Source organism: Tupaia chinensis, unplaced genomic scaffold (assembly GCF_000334495.1).
Source record: "Tupaia chinensis unplaced genomic scaffold, TupChi_1.0 Scaffold000646_1, whole genome shotgun sequence".
Classification (NCBI taxonomy): Eukaryota; Metazoa; Chordata; class Mammalia; order Scandentia; family Tupaiidae; genus Tupaia; species Tupaia belangeri.
In genome coordinates, this window is record NW_006160167.1 from 2,728,524 (window position 1) to 2,736,604 (window position 8,081).

An 8,081-nucleotide genomic window follows, 5' to 3' on the forward strand; every position below is an offset into this window, starting at 1 on the left:
GGGAAATCGGAATTTAGAAGATAGGAAGCCATTTTGTAGAACAGTATTGACAAATCTAAAAAAGTTGCAAATATACATACCCAGCGACTACACTGATACCTCTACTTCTAGGATATGCTTGCTTCTAGAGCCAAAGTAAAAATTTACAAGTAAGCTCTTTAGCATTTAGGGTGGTAGGCACATGGATTCTTTCAGGTTTTTTTTTTTTCTCTTAAAAATAAGCATACCAGGGCAAACAGATGGCATAGCAGTGACATTGCTGGACTCCCACATGGCCTGTGGTAGTTAGAGTTGGGCCTGTGACTTGAAACTCACACTGGCTCTGTGTGTGTGTGTGTGTGTGTGTGTGTGTGTGTGTACCCAAGATCCCCGAGAGGAGAATGGAGAAGGGATTGTGGCATGGCCATCCCCCTTAGGGGGTGATTTCAAACTTTCCCTCTCATTGTCTCTCTCTCTTTCTCTCTCCAGCGAGCATACGTGCCCCAAGACAAAAACTCCTAAAATAAATAAATATACAGACCTAGGGACAATCCGTCACCTGCTCTTCTTCTGGAGCTTGGCTTTCCCTCAGGTCTTCTCTCCAAGAAGTGTAGTCAATCATGGGAGCAACTTGTTCCTTTCTTGGGGGACTTATTTATCTTGTCTTGAGAGAGTGTTTTTTTCTTCCTATAACTCATGGCTTTATCAAGGCCTATCTAGAGTTCTTCTAGAACTTCTAGTAAGGGTAACATTTTTTTTTAAAATCTATTCCAATTATCTTGGTGAGAAAATTATATAATTTCTAAAAGTACATAATTTCTAAAAACTATATAATTTCTAAAATACAGTGAGTCAAACTCTGAAATAAAGGCTAAAGAATGATTGTATCGGGGGACTAGCAGTTAGCATAATGTCTATGTCTCTGAACTCCCATGTAGTCGACCACAGTTTGAGTCCCAGACCTGGTGGCTTAAACTCAAGCTGGGTGCGTGTGCGTGCGTGCCCAAGATCCTGAAAGGAGAATGGAGAAGAAGGGATTTCGGCGTGGCCATCCCCCTGGGGTGATTTCTCACTTTCTGTATCTCTATCTCTCTCTGTCTTTCTGGTGAGTGCACGTGCCCTATAGCAAAAACCTCTCCAAAAAAAAAAAAAATAATTGCATTGGCATGGTCACAACAGGAAATGGGCCAGAAGACTCAGAGAGGTGGATGGAAAGCCTGTTTAAGGAGGTATGGGCAAAGCTACGGGAACATAGGGATGATGAAGCACCCAGGGACCAGCAACAAGGGGAAGTCACCACTCTGGGCTACACAGAGGAGGGGAAGTAAACAGCGTAAAGATGGCCAGTGAAGACTGGAACTCTAGTCCTCTTCTCGTAAGGAGCCTGAGGTGATCTTTAAAAATGGTTCGCTATTCACTTGACCCAGAGAACCCCACAAAGTCATGCAAATCAGGAGGTTCAAATCTTCGTGTTCACTTTAAGAACACTCATAAAACTGCCCAGGCCATCAAGGGTATGCATATCCGAAAAGCCACCAAGTATCTGAAGGATGTCACTTTACAGAAGCAGTGTGTGCCACTCCGTCGTTACAATGGTGGAGCTGGTAGATGTGCCCAGTCTAAACAGTGGGGCTGGACACAAGGTCGGTGGCCCAAAAAGAGTGCTGAATTTTTGCTGCACATGTTTAAAATGCAGAGAGTAATGCTGAACTTAAGGGGTTAAGTGTAGATTCTCTGGTCATTGAGCACATTCAGGTGAATAAGGCACCCACGATGTGCCATTGTACTTGCAGAGCTCATGGGTGGATTAACCCATACATGAGCTCCCCCTGCCACATTGGGATGATCCTCACTGAAGAGAAGCAAATTGTTCCTAAACCGGAAGAGGAAGTTGCACAGAAGAGAAAGATATCCCTAAAAATCCGAAAACTTATGGCATGAGAATAAAGTCAGCATAAAATAAATGTAGATAAAAGGAAAAGGAAGAAAAAAAAAACAAACCTGAAACTCTAGAGGAGGGGTGCCTGGTGGCAACTAGAGTCATGGAGGTCCTCATCTAAACCCAGAGCTGGGACCAAGGCTGGGAGAGAGTAGGGCATGAGTGAGAAGCAGCACCTTGACCTATCTTTCCTCCCTTTGGGTCCCTCCCGTTGGTTAAATTCAATGGGAAGCCAAGGACAAGGTATTCTGGGAGATGCAGTCTACCAGCATCACTTCCTATACCCCCAAGCCTCCTCTCTACCCCGTAAGTAGGGAAAGAATGGAACTAGAGTAGGGATGAGGCAAATGGAAACTAAGCAGCCTAAGAACCCAAACTATGGCATTAAGGAGTGATAACCATGCAATTCTGTTTGGAAGAGCAGAAGGAGAGACCTGGAAAGAGGTCACTGTTAAGGAAATGAAAAACAGAAAAGAAAAAAAGACTGTGGCTGAGAATTTGGGCTCTTGCTGATCCTCTGGGGAGAGAGGTTGGCAGGTATCAAGAGTCTCAAAGTGAGGAGCAGAAGTAAGGGCACGGGGCCTTCAAGGTGGGAGTTGGCAGTCAGCAGCCATAAAGCTCCAGCTGTCTCTCCAAGTGGGATTTCGTAGGGAGCCACAGTTACTGTGCGCACAGATGTGGAAGGAAGCAGCTGATGGAAAGCAGACGGGTAGGGGGAGGAGCGCTGTGGGTGAGCCCCAGCATCTGCAGACACCAGGACCACCCCTCAGACGAGGCTCCCTGCGGCCCCCAGGGAAAACTGCTTGTACTATGAACCAGGCTCCAGGCTGTCTGGAGAGGCCTCCAGGAACTCCAGGCAGCTGCCTCCTCCAATGGCTCTCCAGCAGAGTGACACCCACCAACTCATTAAGATCTTGCCCAGCCTAGGGCTTCTCAGCTGAAGCCGGCATGGCCTGACTGAGATTCAGAGAGAGTGTGTTGGACAACAACTCAGATCAAGACTGCTTCTTGACCCTTTGTACTCCTTCTTGTTCCCACCAGCACTCTTCTAGTGTCTCGTGGGATGTGTGAATTTAGAAGCTCCATACTTCAGCCATGGTTAGTAGTGGGAAATGAGAAGGGGTCTACGGCCCTCCTCTGACTGGGAGAACTCTGAGAAGACATCACTGTTAATTGGGGCTGCTCAAGTCAAGCTGTCTTAGATGATATGCAGAACAGCAGCCTCCAAAATCTAGGACCGGTGGCTCACACTCCCCTCCTTGGGGGCCCCAGACCCTAACCATGTAGCACCATGGCAGTCCAACTAGACTGCATGCTACTTGAAGACTAGAGTTGAATTTTGGTGGGTATTTTTTTTCTTTTTCTTTTTTTCCCTACCCCCTGCTTCCCCTAACATTTCCCCTGCATATATCTGGCACTCCACGAATATTGAATTTAACCTCATCTAGCCCCTGCCTTTTTGGGACAAGGAAACAAAGGGCAGTGAAGGCAGGATGTTCCCTAGGGGAAGGACTGGGGCAGAGCCTAGGCTGGAAGCTGGACCCCTTCGTCCTTATTCACTGTTCTGTCAACTCTGGCTGTGTGATTTCTCTCATTCTGTGAGCAAAGACCCAGGGAAGCGTTCCCACCTAGTGAAGGGCACTGCATTGAACCTCATGGGTTTCCTGACTGCTGTCTTCCCCACCAAACACAGATGGGCTCTTCCTGGCATTGAGCTGGGTGCCATGAGAAGCTCCAAACTCAATTTTTTATAGGAAACTCTAGGCTGCCAAGACGGTCTCCCCAGGGGACATTTTAGCTGCATGACTCATGGGGTATTCAGAGATTCTGCTCCATTTAAGGGTGATCTATTTACAAGCATGTGTAGGTTTTTAGAATTTTGCAGTAGTTGTGAGGAGGGTGGGATATATATTCAGAACGTATAAATCTTTCCTGGACTGTAAATAAAAGTGTGTGTGTGTGTGTGTGTGTGTGTGTGTGTGTGTCTTTGGGAGAGATCATGCCACTGATAATGATTATGTAGAAGCTTTCTAGAAACAGCTAACTCTTGTCAAATCTGAAATGGTTTTCTGCAAATAGGAACTCACTGACCCAAATTAGGCCTACAGAGTATCTGTCCTCTGTGGCTGAGGTGCCCATGGAGAAGCAGATGCAGGGAGGGGGTATGGCTAAGGAGGTGAAGGGAGCAGCTCTGACCTGATCTCTGATGTGGGATAGTAATTCAAATAAAAGCTTCACACTTCTGTTCCCCTTCACCCAACCTATAAAACTGTACTGCAGGAATCCATGGGAAGGAAAAGAAACTGGTGTTCTCTGCCCCTGTAAGGAGCCTTTGCCCTAGATCTGGGGAGGGGTAGATGTCACTCTGGCAACCCACTTAGGAATCAGCTGGGTGCTGGATGGATACAATTTGACCCCGGAAAAAGGCACTTCAATTTGTCCTCATCACCCTGGTTCTTCTGAAGGATGTGAGTCTGTCTTAACCTCTGAGGAGAGGTTGACAATAAAATGATGGAGGAGGGACAAGGAGGGCAGTCACAGCTCCCCAGCTCAGCCTAGAAAGAGGATGTGCAGATGGCAGTACCACCTGCCATGCAGTTGCTCAAAAAAAAGCCTCGGAGCCATTCTTGAGCTCATTCTTTCTCCCCTGTCACATCCAAGCCGTCAACAAATCCTAACAATGCTAGCTCCAGAGAGAAGTCCAAACCTATGCATGTTCCTCCTTCTCTCACCCAACTATACACATTCAGCCAACCTCATCTCTGTGTCTCTCCAGAGAAGTCCACTGACTGTCGAAAGGAGCCTGAATTCCTTTTAATCCACTCTCCTTTGCTGTCTTCTCAGCACAGGTCAATCCATCTTCCTCCTGTGAGGAAGGAAGACTTCTGCCCAGTCTTCCCTAGAGGGACATTTGCCACCTGGCATCCAACCTAATTGATTCCATCGGGAGCTTGTGCAGCGTCTGCAAAGCCAGTTGCAGTTTACAGAGGACTCAGGCTGGCGGCAAGGGATAAGCTGAGATCACCAAACCTTTGGGGCTGGCGTGACTTCAAAATGCTGTATGGCTTGAGCCAAGAAGCAACAGAACTCACCTGTGGCTTCCTTGTCCTGAAACCACAGGGCCACATTCTGCAGGTCTGTGCCCACAGATCACTCTAGTCTTATCTGACCAGCAAAACCTCTTTGTTTCAGGTCTCCTCCAGAAGCCAGCATGTGAAAACTTTCAGTGTCTCAGTGAAATATGTCATTTACATAGGTATGCTGCTTTGTTGCTGTCGGCACAGCGAAGGAATCAGAGCTGGGCATTTTGTTTCTTTTTTAATTGTCAAAGGGGATGTGTGCTCCCAGAGGAAAGAAAAAGAGAGAGAGAAATAAAGAACCCGCCCCCAAGGTGGGGCACAGTCATGCCGCAATCCCTTTCCTTCATTTCTCCTTCCCATCAGGATTTTGGGTCGGCACACATACCTGGCTCATTTTTCAAATATCCAGGGATGGGGTTTGAACCAGTTGGCCATGTGGGATCTAGCTCCCAATGCGTAGTGCTTAACCATTGAGCTATAGGACCAGCCCACTGAAGTAGGCATTCAGAACACTTGTGACTTTCAGGCATTCCAAACGGATAGTCCAGTCTGCCTACCCTTCTTGTTAAAATGCAAATATAGCTCACATTTATGGTAATGCTTACCTTGTGTCAGACACTTTTCTAAGCATTTCATTAGCTAATTTAATTCTCTCTACAACCCTGAGAGGCAAGTATTATTGTTATCCCCATTCTACGAATGAGGAAACTGAGGCACAGAGAGCTTCAGTAACTCCCAAGGTCCACAAAGGTAGTAAGCTGCAGTCAGCCTAGCACCAGAGCCTTATCCACACCTTTATATGTACATGGAGTCATGCTTCGTTTTAAGAAGACACACCTCCTCTCTGCAGCCACCACTTCAAATATTATGGGCAGGAGGCAAGCCTGGGGCTGCAGAAAGGGTAGGCCTTGAGGTCCCAGTTAAGTGACTCTTCAGCCTCCAAGGGTGGTGGCCGTCTTTGAGCACTCACTGGAATGAGACATGTAATCGCCTTGTCACCCACCGTGGCTGGGAACGAGCCATTCAGTGTAATCTAAACTCTTGTTGTACACATCCTGCAGGTTTCTGAGTCTGCAGGAGTCTGCAGATTCCCAGATTGGTAAAATCAGTTTTGACCTTGTGATTCAGTATCCCACAGAGTTTGGGTTTTGTAGATGTGGAGGGTGGAAGAAAGTGAACTGAAAGTTTGCTTTAGTGACCCTCTGACACTCCTGGAAAGTGTTTTAGCAATCCTTTGTCTTTTTGTTTTCACATCACTTTGCATATAAGTAGTTAGGAGCATGTAATCACATAGCCTCAGCCCAATTGGCGTGTTAACAAAGCTTTCTAATTGCTGGCATGCCAAGTAAACCACTAGCCTTGACTATTCTCTGACATTGAGTTAAACAGAGATGATGTCTTTATACCCTGAAAAATGGCTGCATCATAAAATATTAAGGTAATGGACGTGTTTGTGAGAGAGAGCCCTCAAGGAAGGAGTATGCCTTACAGTACAACAGAGCAGCCAGATGCATCTAACATTCACAGGTCTAACTGTGACATCGTTAATAATAGATCATATTGAATCAGAAAAAATTGGCCCTGAAGCCAAGGTGGTCTTGAGAGTCTCAGGGAAAGAATATGTTCATTTTGGAAATATTATTTGAGCTCCTACAATGTGGTAGGCACTAGATTAGGCACAGGGACACAGTAGGAAAGAAGGTCCTGTCTTTGTGGAGCTCATAGTGTAGAAGGGTCGATGGAGAGGTCAGCAGGAAGTTGCACACAGTATTCAAATGATGCAAGAGGGATGCACATGATGATATGGGAGAGAGACGTCAGAGGTGTCTCTCCCACTGGGGAAAGGCTTCCCTAATAAAAGAATTTATAATTTAATATTTGAAGAATAAAATAGAAGGAGATGAAGAGGATGAAAAGAGAGCCCTAGCTATGTCCAAAGACTCAGAGATTAAAAACCGTATAGGGAACCAGCAGTTAGAGTAATGGCTACGTCGCTGGACTCCCATGTAGTCGACCGCGGTTCGCGTCCCGGACCCGGTGGCTTAAAACTCACGCCGGGCGCATGTGTGTGCGTGCCCAAGATCCCGAGAGGAGAATGGAGGAGAAGGGATTGCAGCATGACCATCCCCTCTGGGGGGGTGATTTCTCGCTTTCTGTCTCTCTCTGTCTGTCTGGCGAGCACACGCGCCCTATAGCATAAAAAACCTCTCAAAAAAAAAAAAAAAAGGAAAGAAGAAAAAAAAAGCATATAGAAGGAGGAGGCAGAAGGTGTATGTCACATCTCAAGAATGTGAGTCTGGGAACCAGCAGTTAGCGTAATGACTATGTTGCTGGACTCCCATGTAGTCGACTGCAGTTCGAGTCCTGGACCCGGTGGCTTAAACTCATGCCAGGCGTGTGTACATGCGTGCCCAAGATCCCGAAAGGAGAATGGAGAAGGGACTGCAGCATGGCCATTCCCCCTGGGGGATGACTTCTCGCTTTCTGTCTCTCTGTCTCTCTCTTTCTGGTGAGTGCATACACCCTATAGCAAAAACCTTTCCCCCCAAAAAAGAAAAGAATGTGAGTCTGGCAACTTCTAGCCAAGGTAAGGCGAAAGGGCACACAGTACACTGCAGTGCTCCAGGTCCATCAATCCTGCACCACTGGAAACATGTACAGGGAGCTAAGGGATTTTCTGAATGGGTAGAGCAGAGAAGGCAAGACCAAGAAGGAGTAAGAGATGAGATTTGGAGATATCCATAGAGTCGAGAGCTTGGAGGGCCTTGTAATTTATATCATAGTCGAGTCTCTATCCCGAGAGCTAAAGGGAGCCGCTGAAGGATTCTAAGCAGACCAGAATAGAAAGATCCTCCTGGCCCCCTTATGTAGACTAGGGTAAATGGGGAAAGGGAATCAAGACCAGAGGCCTGAAACCCATTCGGAGATGATTGCTGTCACCCTGGAAGGAGATTACAGTGACCTGATTTTTGTTTAAGTACTCAAGAAAACACACATGTCTCCTTTTCATCACTTTCTCTTGGTTCCTCTGCCTTTTTGAGCTCTCTGAAGTCAAGACATTTGCTTTTTCTATCAATATTCAG